This window comes from Panthera onca, chromosome B2 (genome assembly GCF_046562875.1).
Source record: "Panthera onca isolate mPanOnc1 chromosome B2, mPanOnc1 haplotype 2, whole genome shotgun sequence".
Classification (NCBI taxonomy): domain Eukaryota; kingdom Metazoa; phylum Chordata; class Mammalia; order Carnivora; family Felidae; genus Panthera; species Panthera onca.
The window spans coordinates 7,182,007-7,198,830 of NC_138343.1; the positions used below are offsets into that span (position 1 = coordinate 7,182,007).

General features: G+C 44.6%; 1 protein-coding gene across 1 annotated transcript in view; it reads right to left on the reverse strand.

Moving 5' to 3' along the window:
* Positions 1-16,824, reverse strand: part of LOC132666666 (uncharacterized) — a 612,017-nt gene continuing 595,193 nt past the window's right edge. Inside the window, exons 11-14 of the mRNA XM_078446589.2 lie at positions 12,572-12,696; positions 10,398-12,483; positions 1,773-1,894; positions 1-1,047 (exon numbers count right to left, since the gene is read on the reverse strand). The gene's annotated coding sequence lies outside the window, so the exon portion shown is untranslated. The remainder of the gene's footprint in view (positions 1,048-1,772; positions 1,895-10,397; positions 12,484-12,571; positions 12,697-16,824) is intronic.

Genomic DNA, 16,824 nt, shown 5'->3' on the forward strand with positions numbered 1-16,824 from the left:
AAAGGAAAGTGGCATTTATTTATTTGTACTCCATGCTAATAACGAAACAGCAAAATGAGACTGTTCAGCTCTACGTGGAGCCCGAGGTACGGAAAACTCTTCATGCCCTTAATCAAGGTATAAGCCCCCGTGCTTGGAGATGCTACTGTGGAGAGTAAATCCCAACACGTTTGCTTATCAACTCACGGTGGCAATCAACCTTATTGAGCATACAGCATGTGCCAGAAACCACGGAACGCACACATTCTCATGCGTCCTCACCACAGCCCCCAAGGCGGGTATTGCTTTACTTTTAAACATAAAGAATTTCACGCTCACAAAGTTCAAGTATCTCTCTCAAGGTCACATTAGTGACCTATGCCAGTACGTCCGCCCAACAATTCTATAAAGCAGAGAGTGGGATCCTTATTTTAATTATGAGGTAACCGACTTGAAAAGCAGATTATAAAACTCAAAAGAATAGAGATAAGGGTGGCGGACTGGGATTCAACTTCAACAGAGTTGTTTTTTCCACTGTGGCCTTTTCTCCGCAATATGCACCTTACTCTCGCTATTTTATCCTTCAGTTGGATGTCACTTGCACACTAATGATAATTTAAGAGCTTACCGTCCAAAAAAATCTAGGATTCCCCAGCTCAAGACTGGTGTTTACTACCCACGTTATCACAAATGATAAAACACAAGGTGTTCCCAGGGGACTAGAAAGCACTCCTACGGCATCCTTCCAGTATCAGCCAGAGCAGGCTGGCTCGCGCTGTGTAAACAACAGCCATGCAGTCTTACGTAGTTTAACATAACACATGCATAGTCTGGCCGTGGGCCCAGGCCATCCTCCATGGCATGTGTCCTCCGTGCAGCGACACGGTGATCCAAGTGGCTTTGATCTGGAGGCTCTTCTGTCTCAACACGAGGCCTTCACATTCCCCATGGCAGGGGAAGAAACTGCCCAAAGAGTCCCGAGGGCTTTTCACTGTCTCAGCCTGGGATTGGCATGTGCTCCTCCTCCTTTTCACATTTCATTGACCAGCATCCATGGTCTGCCTCCACCTAACACAGGAAAGACTGGGAAATGTGATCTGCTGTGTGTCCAAGGAAGAGGAAAATAAAAATGAAATTTGGTGAACACATGGCATCGTCTCTGCCACATTATCCTGAAGAAGTAGATCCAGACTACACACACAGACACACACACACACACACACACACACACACACACACACAAATAGCAAAAGGTTAGGAATTAGCAAGTGAGGCCACAGATTTAGAATTGAATAAATTTTTCTGGACAGAGAGAGACATACAACCTCATTACAATTTATTAATTCAGTTGAGAGGAGGAAAGAGTTAGAAACTACAGATACCAGGAAATAAATTGTTTACATATGGTGATTAAATAAAGGAAAACTTACATGTAAACATGCAAAATGATCTTAAGTATTTTATTTAAATGTCAAAAGTGAAAGAAGGGTTTAGGACTGTCTTGCTCTAGAGCAAGACTTTATGCATCTTTTAAGTCATTTACCGTACAACCCAATTGCCCAAATGCTATCGAGTATCTCCTTTTTCATATCATTCAACAAGGTTCTACAGCAAAGCTGAAGAAATCCAGGGACAGTCCCAGCCCTCTGAAAGAGGACATTCTGATAGATGAGAAAAGCAGACATGCCTGAACGAAGAGAACAAGGTCACTTGCGATGGTGTCTCAAAGCGAGCCACCTGAAAACATCAGGCCTCGAAAGCATCCACTCGGGGCTCCCCAAAGAAGTACACACCTTCCTGGCGTTTTGCGTAGCTTCCAACACAAGATACATTTCTCCTGGTTGCTCCCTTTAATTTCTGCCTGGTGGTGCTGTCCTTCATTCTTCCACGCTGGCTTGGACGTCCCTGTGAAATACTCCAGAGAGGAATGATGCAGAATGAAGAAAGTAGATCACAGAGGCTCGTCTGCCCACTCATCACATACGTCAGCTCTAGCAACACACAGAACCTTCAAGATGAGCTGCTCTCCGCCTCTGTTAGCCCACCTTGCAAGTAAATGACACCTGCCAAAGACTATGAGGGAACTGCCTCTTCCTCACTCGGTCCTAAGGAACATTCTTAGATGTGAAACATAAAGACGGCGTAAGACAGAAATGTACTGATTAATATCAATGAGCCTTTCAGAAGTCACAGTCTATGCTGAGCAAAGTGATTTTCAGCTGACTTTATCTTATTAGTGAGGACTCTGGGGAAATTTGGTGGGGTAAATCCTTTTCTGCATTACCGTGCAGAGGAAACAGTTTTCATCTTTAAAGCCCTACAAGCGCACATATTTTTTTTTTCCCAGAGCCTAAACCTGGCCTCAGAGAAAGTTCTACTTGGAGAAATCTCATTAATTCCAGTGGTCTGATTTGTCCACAATTTTATGATTCATTTATTTCTGCTAGTTTCTTCCTTAATGTTAGAAAGAGAGAGAGAGAGAGAGAGAAACAGGGAGAGAGAGGGAAAGCAAGAAAGAGAAAAGAGAGAGAGAGAGAGAGAGAGACAGGGAGAAAAAAGGGGGGGAAAAAAGCCCTACCTTCTCCTTTCCCCCAAAATCAACATTTTCAGGACAAAAATAAATTCCATTCTCATGTGATTAATTATGGATCAAACCATGATGTCTTATTTTCTTTATCATGAAACAGAAATATAGGAAAGCTTAGGAAGTTGTCTTGCTTTGTAAATTAATTGTATCCTTTTGGAGGAGTTTTTGGTTACTAAAAGGCCCCCTTTCTAAGTAACTTGGAAGTGGAACTTTTGGAATATTTTTTGTCCTTTTACTGGGGTGAAAGAAAAGTAGGGGCGAAGGGCATAGAGCAGGCATTCTCTCTGCACCCAATTTTATACTTTTTCCTCCCTTTCTGATAATAACCCAAATTCATCTAACTGCCAGGCGTTTGTGGTTAATGAAAGGATATAACTGGAGAGTCTGAGTACCGTTGATCCTTGAACAACACAGAGGTTGGGGTGCTAACCCACGCAGTCAAAAAACCACATATCAGTTTTGACTCTCCCATAACTGAATAGCTTACTGTTGGCCAGAAGCCTTGCTGATAACATAAAGTTGATTAATACATACTTTGCATTATGTATTATAGACTGCATTCTTACAATAAAGTAAGCTTGAGAAAAAGAAAAATTATTAAGCAAATCATAAGAGAAAATACATTTACAGTACTGTATTTGTAAAAAAAAAAAAAAATTCACAAATCCCTGAAGCTCAACCCCCTGTTGGACTCTTGCAATGCCCTCAGGTACTTTATTATATTCCTTATTAAATTCAAAAGAGCAACTTTCTTCCAAATGTCTATAATCTTTACTATCTCTTTTCCTTCATTATTATCTCAATTATCACTGTATGTTAGAAAGATTCTTAATGATGCCTAATTACATGATGGATGCATTAAACAACATCATGCTTATATTCAAATAACTTAGTTGGTATTACATTCCCCCTAAGGCCACTGCCACCAGGCTTTGTTTCAGATTTTCTAAATTATTGCAATGATATAATTATCTCTTACACTTTTTCTATTTGTAATTCTCCACCTACCTAGAGTTCAGAAAGGAAAAAGAGACACTAAGTAATATATTGCTTGATTTCTTGTCATATAATTTTTTTAAGTTTTATTTTAAGTAGGCTCCATACCCAACAAGGGGCTCAAACTCACGACCTTGAGATCAAGAGACGCACACTCTATCGACTGAGTCAGCCAGGCGTCCTTCTTGCTGTTTAATATTGACATGCACATAGAGGGTATTACAATCACTGATTACGATGATCATTATGGACTGTCTTTCTTTTGTGCATATAAATAACTCAAAAAAAAAAAAAGAAATAACTCAAGATTCTCATTGCCATCTCTGATATCGTATGAGCACTGCTGTTGTGACTGTAGGACAAAATGTACACTTTGGTGCTGGCTCCGATTGGCTGCCCCAGTCAGTCTCAGCCTCTTTGTGTCTAAGTAACTTGTAAATGCAATTGCCTTGCCTTGTGTGCAACAAAGCCAGACCCAGGGGGATTTCTAGACCAAAGACCATGCCTTGGGGCTTCAAAGCACTTTCCTCCTACCCTCCCCCCACCAAAATCCTTTCCAATCAGAGCCCCAGTGCCTTTCACGACACAAAGCAATCCCTAGCACAGACTAATTGTAACCTGCTCTCTCTGGCTGCAAACAGAAGGTTTGAGAGAGGCCCAGTGGACTCTAGAAAGACCCCTCTTGAGTCTACATGGATGCAAAAGGCGTTCTGAGGTTTCTCAAATACACTTAGGTGTCATTTTAGCCATGTTTCAAGTGCCAAACTGAGATACAGAAAAAGACAGACAAAGTCTTGCCTTGATGCTACGTATAATCCAGTCAGGGCGAATGCATTTACCAAGTAATCTCAGCACCGACGAAGTCTTGTGGTAGAGTTGGGGGGAGCCCTTCCTGGTTCTATGAGAACAAACACCTGAGGAATGGGAAGGTACCTGGGGGTTCTTCCTGCAGATAACAGACTCAGGTTGGAAGGACATATAAATCCAGTGGAGAAGCACTCCGGGCGGAGGGAGCAGCACCCCCTGAAGACATCAAGTACGAGAGATACTAGTGCCTGTGACATAATTCTGTATCATCAGTCCTTAGGGGAGGCACAGTCCAAACAGGAAAAGTTTTTGCATGGTCTGCAAACATTTTATGCTTATTCTTTATTCAACAGAAAGCCATGGATAAATGTTGACAGAGGAATGAGATGATCAGGAAGGATCATTTATGTTTGGTGTTGGGTAGATTGATTCAACAACCGAGTGTTAGAAGCCTACTGTGTGTCAGGCCCTCTAGAGGAAGTTATAAATATTAACATGAGCTAGATCTGTTCCAGCCTTTCCGTTGCTTCTAGTCCAGTCACTGTAGGCAAAAGCATGAAGGAAAGGAGGAGTCAGAAATGGACGCAGAGTTTCTGACTCGGGCAGCTGGGTGAGCACAGTGGTGCCATTTGCAGAAATAGGGCGTGGAGGGAAGAAGGTAATATAATGAGTTTGGGACATCTTTTCTTTAAAGGTCCTACCAAGGAGCTAAGGGGAAATGTACAACAGGTACAACTCACACCGGAAATACCAGTTTGGAGTCATCGGCATCTAGGTGTTTGTGTCATCGGGAGTTTGGCCAACTCCAGCCAGGAGACCACATCCAGACCAAAGCCTCTTTGTGTACGGCCCTCAATCACTACTCCGTGCACTAACGCTGCAAGCCACAGTCCCAATTTCTCCCACCTGCAGCGCCTGCCCTGGGACCGGGGGCCACCCACCCCCCCATCCCCATCCCCGGGGCACCACACACTCCTGCCTGCCCACCAGGCCCGACCCACCGGAGCCAGAGAACGTCTCCAGCTGAAGGCAGGAATGCCTCAATGTAAACAGTGAACAGGACCACAGAGGGGCAAGCGTTTCCTTTTTTATCCTCTATGTCCCTACCTAATATATGTGATTTTGATCAAAGTGCACATCGAAACCTAAATCATTCACTATCTGGCCCTTCAAAAGAAAGAAAAAAAAAAAAAAAGTTTGCCAACTCCAGGTTTAAACTGAATTGGGGGGGGGGGGGCCTGGGTGGCTCAGTCAGTTGAGCATCCGACTTCGGCTCAGGTCATGATCTTTCTGTCTGTGAGTTCGAGCCCCGTGTCCGGCTCTGTGCTGACAGCTCAGAGCCTGGAGCCTGCTTTGGATTCTGTGTCTCCCTCTCCCTCTGTTCCCCGCCCTGGCTCACACACTGTCTCTCTCTCTCTCAAGAGCAGAGATTAAAAAATAAATAAAAATAAACTGAATTAGGATACTGAAGATAACTAATCTTTGTATGTGATGCCACTAAAATTGAACTCCGATTAACAGACATAATCTCAGCCTATGCAGAGGTTGTAAACCGGAAATAATGACAACTGAACATGACATTCCACACAAGGCCTTCACTCCACCCTCCTCTCCTTTCTAATCTGGAAAAAGAAAAATAAAAATTAATCAGGATAACCGAATCCCTCCTTGAGGATAACTGTAAGATAACTTGTCCTCGATGCTTCATACTTTGGGTTGAACGTCTCTTGGAGATTTATTAGTGCACATTGCTTTCCATTCAAGTGAGTTTTTAAATCATATTGATGAAGTTTTAGGGTGATATTGGGCTGGTCCAGGGCCGAGGGCCAAGAAAAGAATTCTTGAAGACGTCTTTGGTGCAAAAAGGGGATTTTATTAAAGCATGGAGACAGGACCCGTGGGCAGGAAGAGCTGTATGGGGTTGTGACGGGTAACTCATTATATACCCTCAGATTGGGAGGGGGTGAGGGATAGACTGAGTCTCTAAGGTATTTTGGAAGCAAGGTTTCCAGGACCTTGAGGGGCTAGCTGTTACTAGGGAAATGCCACTCACTACAGTTTAACAAAATCTCAGTCATGAGACCTTTCAGATGCATACTGGGGGGCCATAAGCTTCGAGTATGATTGCCAGCGTATATCTCGCTGCAGTTGAGATAAAGGAAGTACGCTTACAGGATCCTCGAGGTTCAATGTTAAGCTAAAGTTCTCTTTTGCATCCAGGAAAGTGTCATCATTGAGGCAGCTGAGCTCCTAGAGGGAGGTCACTGCCTGTTTCAAGGACTTGTCAATGGGCTAAAGGCAGTAAGGGAATTTAATTTTTCATCTGCCTTAGTTTCCCCCATCACCATGGCCAGCACTTACACCCCTTTCCTTTGTTCTTGGGCAGCCAGGCGTCTCTGGGGAATGTCACATATACTCCACCTGGGGGAGGGGACGGGGTGCCAGCCTGTATTCTGTCCTCAGCTTGCCCCACGCTCCCTCATCACCATGAGGATAGCAATCCACTTGTAAAAGCAAGAAATTGAGGTGCCGTGTCTTTGGCAACAAAACAACCTGAAAAGTTAAAAACTAACCGGTTGTGTCTCTGGTTATTTTGGTTTCCACAATTCCAGACGGCCAATATAGCCGGTACACTTTGTCGGACATCAGAAGAGCTAAGTCATGCAGACCAAGAAGTGAAAGAGTGTGAGAAGCGTGTGGGAGGTAATTAAATGCTATTAGAGGCAAACGGAACCTAATTTGACCGAATAGCCAAGTGCGGCATGGTCTTTTGAAAACATTTCCAAATACAGGAATCAAATTTGATCCTGTAAGTCCTCCTTTAGGATGCATGTTTATTCAAAGAACAGATGGGGAGGAAAATCAGAAAAAGACTTTGGTCAACCCACATAAAACAGCATATTTGAGTGTGGGCATGAAGGGAAAGGAGTTTTGGAAGGATTTTCATTTGTTTGATGTGTGAGATAGACTTGGGAAGTGGAAAGGCACCGGCTTTATTTAATCTCTTCTAAGGAGGAGATTCAGAAGGCTATTAAAAAAAAGTTCCCTTAGTAAACACATACCTCTATGCTCTCACATCTTTGGTATTTTTCCGGTATAAAAAAGTGGGGGGTTTCCAGGACAAGCATTACTGGGTATTCTGGACAGGAAGAAATTTTACGAATGAACATAAACCTACCATCCACAAACTGAGCTTTTTTAGGGTTTGAAAATTTTCAATCAATCTTCTTTGGATGAGGTCATGCCCCTGCGGGTCTTATATATACTTCCAATTGGTAAAGACCAAAATGGACATCAGCAGAGGGAACACCAACTGAAAACAGGCTTCTTGCTGACAGGGCTGATGACCTCCCTACCCAATCCCAAAGGTCTCCCCCCCCCCCCCCCGTATCACAAGAAAACTGTTTCTTGGGAGATGCCCACATTGTCACTGCATGTCAGAAAAACCTGGCTATAAACAAGTACTTAAATCTAAGTGTAAGCTTTGATGGCTGCTTAAAGCAAATTGAGCTTTTGAACCTGAGGAGGTGTACTCCTTTGAAATATTGGCATCAGTCTGGAGCCCAACACAAATAAGAAACAACAGGGGGGAAGACTCTGGACGAGGAATCATAATGGAAAAGGAATTGCCCGCTGGTTGGTAACATTTCCATATGGACACAGCAGCAAAACAATAAAAGATCAAAGAGCAACCCAAAGAAGAAGGGATGTTCAGCCTCATAATTGTGCATGTGTGTGAACACACAGCCTTCTGTAAGGATAATGGCAGAAACATGTTTTTGCAAGTGAGGTTCAGTGTATAGCCGAATAATGGGAGTGCCCGGCTGAACCTCAAAATGCAAAAAATCGACTCCTCATTTGTAAAAGATGCTCCTGACTAATGGTATCTCAAATTTGGAGTAACATGTAACAGATGCTTTTAAAAAAAAAAAAATTAACGTTTATTCATTTTTGAGAGACAGAGCATTGGGGGGGGGGGGGAGGGGGGCGGACACAGAATCCGAAGCAGGTTTCAGGCTCTGAGCTGTCAGCACAGAGCCCAAACTCATGAACCAAGAGATCATGACCTGAGCCGAAGTTGGATGCTTAACTGACTGAGCCACCCAGGCTCCCCAGATGCCTTTTTTTTTTTTTTTTAACATTGTGAAGTATAATAACTTTCATTCTAAAGCACAGAAAAGTGAATCAAGAAAACAGATCTGTTTTTTCAAGTGAGGCTGTTCATAATGACCCCGAAAAGTATAACCAATGTCCATGTTCACAAGATTGACCTTTGCAGAGTTTCCTAGGTCTACAGATAAAAGTTCAAGGCTGAACACGGAGAGCAAACAAGAACATTCAGTGCTTCCGTTTCAAAGTCTTACATCTAAATTTCACAAGGTTCTCAGGAGGGAATGTATGGTCAAGCCCCATCAACCAATGGCATTTTGTGGCCAAAGCCCAGGGCAAAAGAATTTCACCCACCCTTACACTAAGAGCTGAGGTGCAAACAAACTTACCATATCCTTTTAAGTATTAGCGACAAATAACAAAATCTGTTATTTTTTTTTACTACTGTTCCTTCACAAGGAACAGTTTCCTTCTTTGTAAGAGGAGAAGAGCTCTCCCTAGACATCTCTAATTTGGGAAATCACTCCATTTCCTGTTCAAGGAGGTTAGTGAGCCCGCTTTCATAAAAACAGCCTGCCTCACTCTACCTGGACCACATTCTCCCAGAACTGAAAACTTTTAAACAAATTAAATATCTGGCAATAATGATGTGCTGTTAGCCACAATTAACACATACGAACAAAACAGGAAGAGATGAAATTAGAAAATGCAAAAGAAGGGGCTCCTGGGTGGCTCAGTCGGTTGAGCGTCCGACTTCAGCTCAGGTCACGATCTCGCGGTCCGTGAGTTCGAGCCCCGCGTCGGGCTCTGGGCTGATGGCTCAGAGCCTGGAGCCTGCTTCCGATTCTGTGTCTCCCTCTCTCTCTGCCCCTTCCCCGTTCATGCTCTGTCTCTCTCTGTCCCAAAAATAAATAAACGTTAAAAAAAAAAAGAAAAAGAAAAAGAAAATGCAAAAGAAGCATGGCACATCTCAAAATATATCATTGTAGGGGCGCCTGAGTGGCTCAGTCAGCTGAGCTGAGCCTCTGACTTCAGCTCAGGTCATGATCTCATGGTTCACAGGTCTGAGCCCCACGTCACGCTCTGTGCTGACAGCTCGGAGCCTGGAGCCTGCTTCGGATTCTGTGTCTCCCTCGCCCTCTGCCCCTCCCTGGCTTGTGCTCTCTCTCTCTCAGAAGTAAACATGAAAAAAAAAATGACTAAGACACAACCAAGAAACCAAGGCACATCTAATCACATTAGATTTGTTGTTCACAATCACCTGGGGTTTTAGAGCCTCAAAGGGCTTTGCAACCTTCCGTCAACCCATCTCCCCAGTGCAGCTTCCATTGTTGGGTGAGCACACCGAGGCATAAAGGTAACGATTTGCCCTTCTGCGGTCAAGTCGGAGGTCCAGTCCGGAAAAGTCAAGTTAAGTTCAAAGCAGAACCAATGTTTGGGCCCTGGGCTTGGGATCTGCCCTTCATTCTACAGTGGGGCTCACTGGATTGGACGTTTTTTTAACACGAGAGCGTGTAACAACCTATCACCAGCTCTAGGTATTTTTCATTAATCGCCTTTTCATTAAACTTTCCCTTTTGCTCTCACTACAAGCCAAACGGAAGTAAACGCTTTCCCCCTTGCTATATTCCTGATCTCCCTGTTCTACTGCCCACATGCCTTCATTTAGGGACTCAGTGTTTGCTTTTAGAATAATCTTTCCTTACGGTTTGCAGAATAAATTTGGTTAAGAGTGGTTGTGTCTGGAGTGGGGGTGGGGGGACAGGGGTGGTTAAGAACAGTATCAAATCCAAGAACTCCAGTTTAAGCAATTTTATAAACCTTAAAAATGTCAGTTAAATCACCGATTCGATAGGAAGTTTTAACAAAGTGAGAGAGTAATTGTGGGCTTTTCCACATGCTTTTTTTCCTGGCTCACCTTCCAGCTGCTATGCAGGGTAATCAAGGTGGGTGTGCATTTTCCGCCAAGCCTTGGGGCGCTGTATCCCAGCTGCCAATATTCTCCTAGGGTCAGTGAGCAGGCATACAGCTCATTCCATTTGTAACCGGGAGAAAGAGAGCTCCCCAGGGAAAATGTGCACTCTCCATATGTTCAGCCCTGTGCAATGGTCTAGGTGAATCACAGTCGGGGAGAGAGAGGGAAAAAAGGATGTGTCCTGACACTTTATTTCCTCCGAGATATCAGAACGTCATTTCCAGGGCTGGTGCAATGCCTTAAACGGCCCGCTAATCTGATCCAGCCAGGGAGATGGGATGCTTTTAAGAGCCTTCCATTAAGTGCATCTGAATTCTATTGCTAAGGCTTCCACCAAACTACCAAAAAAAAAAAAAAAAAAAAAAAAAATGCTTTGATGTGTAGCTCTTCCAAGTGCTGTACGAAATTCAGAACCTCCTCCCCCAGTGCCTGCCCCTCCCCTCCTTCCCTGCTCCATCCACGGTCCTCCCAGCGCGCGGAGCTGGGCCACGCCGTATGCCTTCCTGCCCATCTGAACGGCAGTTGCTGAAAAAGCGAAGCCAAAAGAAACAGCCAATAAAAACAGAAACAGCTGTAACAATTTTGCACAGCGTGATCTTGATTTCCTTGAGTTTTGTATTTTTGCCTCTTTTTGCTTGCTCCGTCTCTCTCTCCCCAGCTCCATTGTTCATATATTACACCTTCAGCGTTGGGGCCCGAAATGGAGCCAGAGATCCATCCTTTCCCCGTCTGCCAGCCGCTGTAATTCAGAAACGAGGCAGAAGTCCATTTTGAATACGCAGCTCCCAAAAGAAGCCGGGCCAACGGGAGGCTTAAACTGACAGGGTGAGTTGAAAATCGCCACCAAAGACAGGTGTAAAGTTTTTTTTGTTTTTGTTTTTTTCAAAAACAGAACAGACCCGGCTCTCAAACGTGCCTCTCCCTCCTCAGGCCGGTCAGAGGGTGTCCCCGCGGTCCGTGGAGCCCACGGAAACCACCCTTCGCATTTCAGCCCTGTGTGTGTGTTCTCGCCTCTCCAAGTGAAACCTGTCCTCAAGGCTTTACTGCGATGGTTTTTACAGTGGCCTCATTTTACACCCATCTCCCCAAACTCCACCATGGAAAGGTAGCTTGTAGATTGCACAAAGCTACCGGAGGAATGATAGGAGTGGTTTCAGAAAAGGGGGGAAAGAACAACTCCCAGAAAAGGAGAGACAGACAGCAGGCTGTGATCAGTGCCTTCTTTCCTGGCTGTGCAGGCTGGCGAGCCCTGAGAATGTTTGTCCTCCCCCAGAATGCGCTCAGAATCAGACACGCTCCGTTTGTCCCTACCTTCAGCAGGTACTGTGTCCCAAACCCACGTTCCGGCCAAAAGGCTCGTAGCAGGTGGCACTGACCTCTAATGGTTATAAAAGCCTCTTTTAGGGGCACCTGGATGGCTCTGTAGGTTAACCGTCTGACGCTTGGTTTCGGCTCAGGTCAGGATCTTGCGGTCTGTGAGTTCGAGCCCCACATCGGGCTCTGCGTTGACAGTGAGGACCCTGCTTGGGATTCTCTTTCTCTCTCCTTCTCTCTCTCCCTTCCCCTGCTCACTCTCTCTCGACATAAATAAACTTAAAAAACAAGCCTCTTTTACTTTAGTTGTTTTTTTTAATGTGTTGGGTGGTAGAGGTTGTTTTGTTTCCCTCCAGCTGCTGTCTTTCTTGACCCATGTTCTGGTAGCAGCCCCAGACGGAAGCAGAGCGGGACCCGGGCGAAGCACAATGGAGAACGGGCTGAAATAAGAGCCCTTTCTTGGTGGCACGGCCCTGTTTTTCAGATGGTGTGAAGCAGATCTGTGGTTTATTATTAATAATAGCACATGCGTGACACCACATCTTCAAAGGGCTGCGCAAACATTAATTCTTTTGTGATGTGGAAAAAAGCAGCGGCAGCATCTTTTTAAAGTGAATCTCCCAGTCTTCTGGACCGGGGTGAAAAAACAGAGTTCCAGCTCGAGATGAATGAATCAAACCCTGGAGGTCTGAGATCTGCGTCCAATTGAGAAGCGCTTTGGGAAAAAAAAAAAAAAAAAAAAAAAATCAGGAGTTTTATCTGAACTCTAGTATGTTCCAAATCCTACCCTCTTTCACACTCACATGGAAGTCTTTCGAAGACAAGCTGTGGGATCTTTGTTCCAGGAATAAAACAAACAGCATAAAAGAGAGCAGAACAGAGCAGAATGAATGAATTTTCTACAATGCCGAAATGTGATCTGAGGTCTCTAGAAAAAAAGAAAAAAAAAAGAATTCTTCTCACCAGTTTGGCAAAGCTTGTCCTTCAATTTCATTTGATGTGTGCTTTCTTTGTCAAAGTCACAATCTTCTGTTAAAAGCCACAATTAATATCCCATTTTGCAGAAACAGAATCCAGAGGCCTAGAGGCCTCATCTGCCACTGGAGTTCCCCAAAAGCTTTTCCCTTGAATATTCAAAAGTCTAGCACTTGGTGGTTACAAAGGAATAAACATAGGGGTGCCCGGGGGGCTCAGTTGGTTAAGCGTCCAACCTCTGCTCAGGTCATGATGTCTCCGTTCGGTTCACGAGCTCAAGCCCCGCATCAGGCTCCGTGCTGACAGCTCAGAGCCTGGAGCCTGCTTTGGATTCTCTGTCTCCCTCTCTCTCTGCCCTTCTCCTGCTCCTGCATGCTCTCTCTCTCAAAAATGAAAACATTAAATTTTTATTTATTTATTTAAAAAAAAATTTTTTTAACGTTTTATTTATTTTTGAGACAGAGAGAGACAGAGCATGAACGGGGGAGGGGCAGAGAGAGAGGGAGAGACAGAATCGGAAGCAGGCTCCAGGCTCTGAGCCATCAGCCCAGAGCCTGACGTGGGGCTTGAACTCACGGACCGCGAGATCGTGACCTGAGCTGAAGTCGGCCGCTTAACCGACTGAGCCACCCAGGCGCCCCTAAATTTTTTTTTAAAAAGGATAAACATAATATATGCGTGCCTGTGACAAGGCACAATTACAAAGTGAAAAGTAAAAAACCACTGCCTCACGTAGGTATTAGAACATCACCAATCAGCTGGCAGCTGCATTTCCTCTCCTTTCTGCCCCTTGCCGTCCTGACAGGGGTCATCACTTCTGCCAGGCTGATTGCATCCACAGCCCTCATTAATGTCCTCCTATGGCCTCTATCCTAGAATGTCATCCCTTCCCGCTCTAAGGCTATGCTTGGCAATGTGCCTGGCATTTGCCAATAGGATATAAGCAAAGGAAACAGAAGTAGAGCTTTGGAAAGTACACACACATTCCTGTTGGCCCTTTGCAGGATCGCTCTCACTGATTCCTTCCCTCGGGGCCCCATCATGAGAACAGGACCAGACTAGCCAGCTGGATGGCGACAGACACACAAAGCAGAGCTATGTCACCCTAGGTCATGGCCATCCTAGATCAGCCAACAGCCGAGCCAAGAACATGTGTCAGCCAAGATTACCAGAACCACCCAGCAAACCTGTAGCCCCCACGGAAGTACGAGGGAGCCCAGGTCAGGTCAACCGAGCAGTGGCAAGGTCAGATGAACACAGCTGACAGTGAGCTATATACATATTACATGATTCTTTATTTATTTAAAAAAAATGTTTTTAATTTATTTTTGAGAGAGAGAGAGAGCGAGTGAGCGAACGGGTGGCAAAGGGGCAGAGAGACGGGGAGACACAGAACCCGAAGCAGGCTCCAGGCTCTGAGCTGCCAGCATAGAGCCCAACGCGGGGCTCAAACTCACAACCCGTGAGATCATGACGTAAGCCAAAGTCAGACGCTTAACCAACTGAGCCACCCAGGTGCCCCACGTGTTTCTTTCTTTCAGTCACCGAGTTTCATGGTGGTTGTGTGCAGTATTTTTTTTTTGGCATTATTTATACAATTCCCTTCCTCCTTTTGAAAAAGTCACTGATGCATACAGTGTTAAAAAGTGTATTTCTTGGCCCCGTTGTTTTATCTTATTCAGTCTTTCATAATTTTGCCACATGTTTTCCTTTGTGGCTTGTGTTTTTCACCTATCATTATACTTCTTACTTCCATTCACATCATGTCATGTATAGTGATTTGTTCCCATAGTGTTAATTAATCTTTGTGAATTTCAATTGCTTTCTCCATTCTTCTATGCATGGACATTGGATTTCCTATTGAAAGACATTGGGATTGCCATCAGTTTGGGTTATTACAAACAAACCCACTCAAAAATGTCTCCTAAGAGGGGCACTTGGGTCGCTTGGTTGGCTAAGTGTCCGACTTCGGCTCAGGTCATGACCTCATGGTCCGTGTGTTCGAGCCCCGCGTCGCGTTCTGTGCTGACAGCTCAGAGCCTGGAGCCTGCTTCAGATTCTGTGTCTCCCTCTCTCTCTGCCTCTCCCCTGTTCACACTCTGTTCCTCTCTCTCAAAAATAAATAAACATTAAAAAAAATGTCTCGTAAGAGCACATTTCCAACTTTCTCTAGAGCTAATATACCTGGGACTACAATAGCAGGACTGTGGGATAGGAGAATGTTCAAATTTTGACACAAACACCAAATTGTCTTCCAGGTTGGTAGTAGGACCTTACAAGTTCTTACCCCATCACCCAGCTGCAGGAAACCATTAAAAGCAGCAGGAGCATGTAGGGGCCCTTTGGGGAGGCTTCAATGACCCGGTCCCGGAAGCGACACATAACCCCTCTGGTCACAAGTCACGGCTCACACACAAACACAGGGCTATTCCAGCGCAAGGGTCCCTGGGAAATGTAGTCCAGGAAGAGGAGGCAATGATCTGACCACCTCCTCAGTCCATGACATAGCTTCAAATCCTTCGAATACTAAAGTATCTTTTATTAGATAAGGACCCCACACATTCATGGAAAGGTTCTTACTTTTGCATGCTCACCAACTCTTTAGGGAAATTAGATCAATTATCATTATCCTCATTTTATAAGTAAGGAAAGTAGGGCTCCAAGTGGTTAAATGACTTGCCCAAGGTCACAAAGTTAGTAATTTGCTAGAGACAAAGTGTGATAGTAAGTCTTTTTCCCCAAAGTCTTGTCCTATTTCTAGTATAATTAACCTTTCTTTCCCCAAATTTTCATTCATCCAACTGAAATTAAGTTTTGTAGGACTACTGCATGACTATTGCTCTGTGCTTCATTCCAAAAATTAAAAAAAAAAAAGGAACATCACAAGGATCCGGTCACCGGAAGCCTACAGCGTTGAGTTTTCGAGCCGTTCTGGGCCGGTCCCTACCTGTGGGCTCCATTTCCTCACTTTTTACTCACAGCTCAGTCCACTCGTGCTAAGTTTACCAGTAATTTCCAGTTGGGTGAATACGGTGGATGGAGCTCAGTTCTCATCCTACCTGAACACTGTCAAATCATCCCAAATGATGACCCATCTCTCGTTGTAAACTTCTCTTCAATTCCCACGATCCCACACCATACCGAGCCTCTTCCTCCCTGTTTAACTCTTCTTATCCTCCTCTAACCGGTCTTTGCCTCTGGAGGATACCCTAACCCTGCCCACCAGAACCACATCTTTCTTTAAAGACCTAAACGAGGGGCACCTGGGTAGCTCAGTTGGTTGAGCATCTGACTCTTGATATCAGCTCATGATCCCATAGTCATGGGACTGAGCCCCATGTTGGGCTCTGCGTTGAACGTGGAGGCTGCTTGAGGTTCTCTCCCGCCCCCCCCACTCACTCTCCCTTGCTCACATGTGTGCACGCTCTCTTGAAAATAAAAAAAAACCCAAACGAAAGCTCATCTTGGTGAATTTTTACCTAATTCCCGGGCAAACAGAAAGATCTCCTATGATCTGCAAAACTTTATTCTGAGATCTTTCACAGCACTGACCACATTCCACCTCGTAGGAGTCATCCAGTTATCTCAGGACTTTCCAGTTGAACTGAATTCCTTCGAGACTCAGTCCTGGCGTGTCTTGTCTTTGCCGTCTGCAGCCTCATTTTTGGCTGAAGACCTTCATAAATGCTGCCTCCTCTACCTGGAAGATTCTTTTACCTGGTTAATTCCCGTCATCTTTCTCAGTGAAAGTCATCTCTTCAAGGAGGCCTCCCCAGACCCTGACGTGAGCTCAGGTCCCCTTGTTATGTGTACGTGTGGCACCCTGTACTTTTCCCTCCTGGCACTTGTCACAGTTGGAGTGCAACATTCAACTGTGAAACTCATTTCATTTCTATTGATTCTATTAAAAGTCAAGTCCTGAGATCACAGCGTCCAAATGTGTACTCTTTACGGATATATGTTCTTTGCATATAGTAGCCCTTCGTTAGATGTTTGTTGAGTGAAATTTTATTACTGCAGCGTGAAATCTCAATGAGGTTTTTTTTTAAGTTTATTTACTCACTTTGAGAGAGTGAGTGAG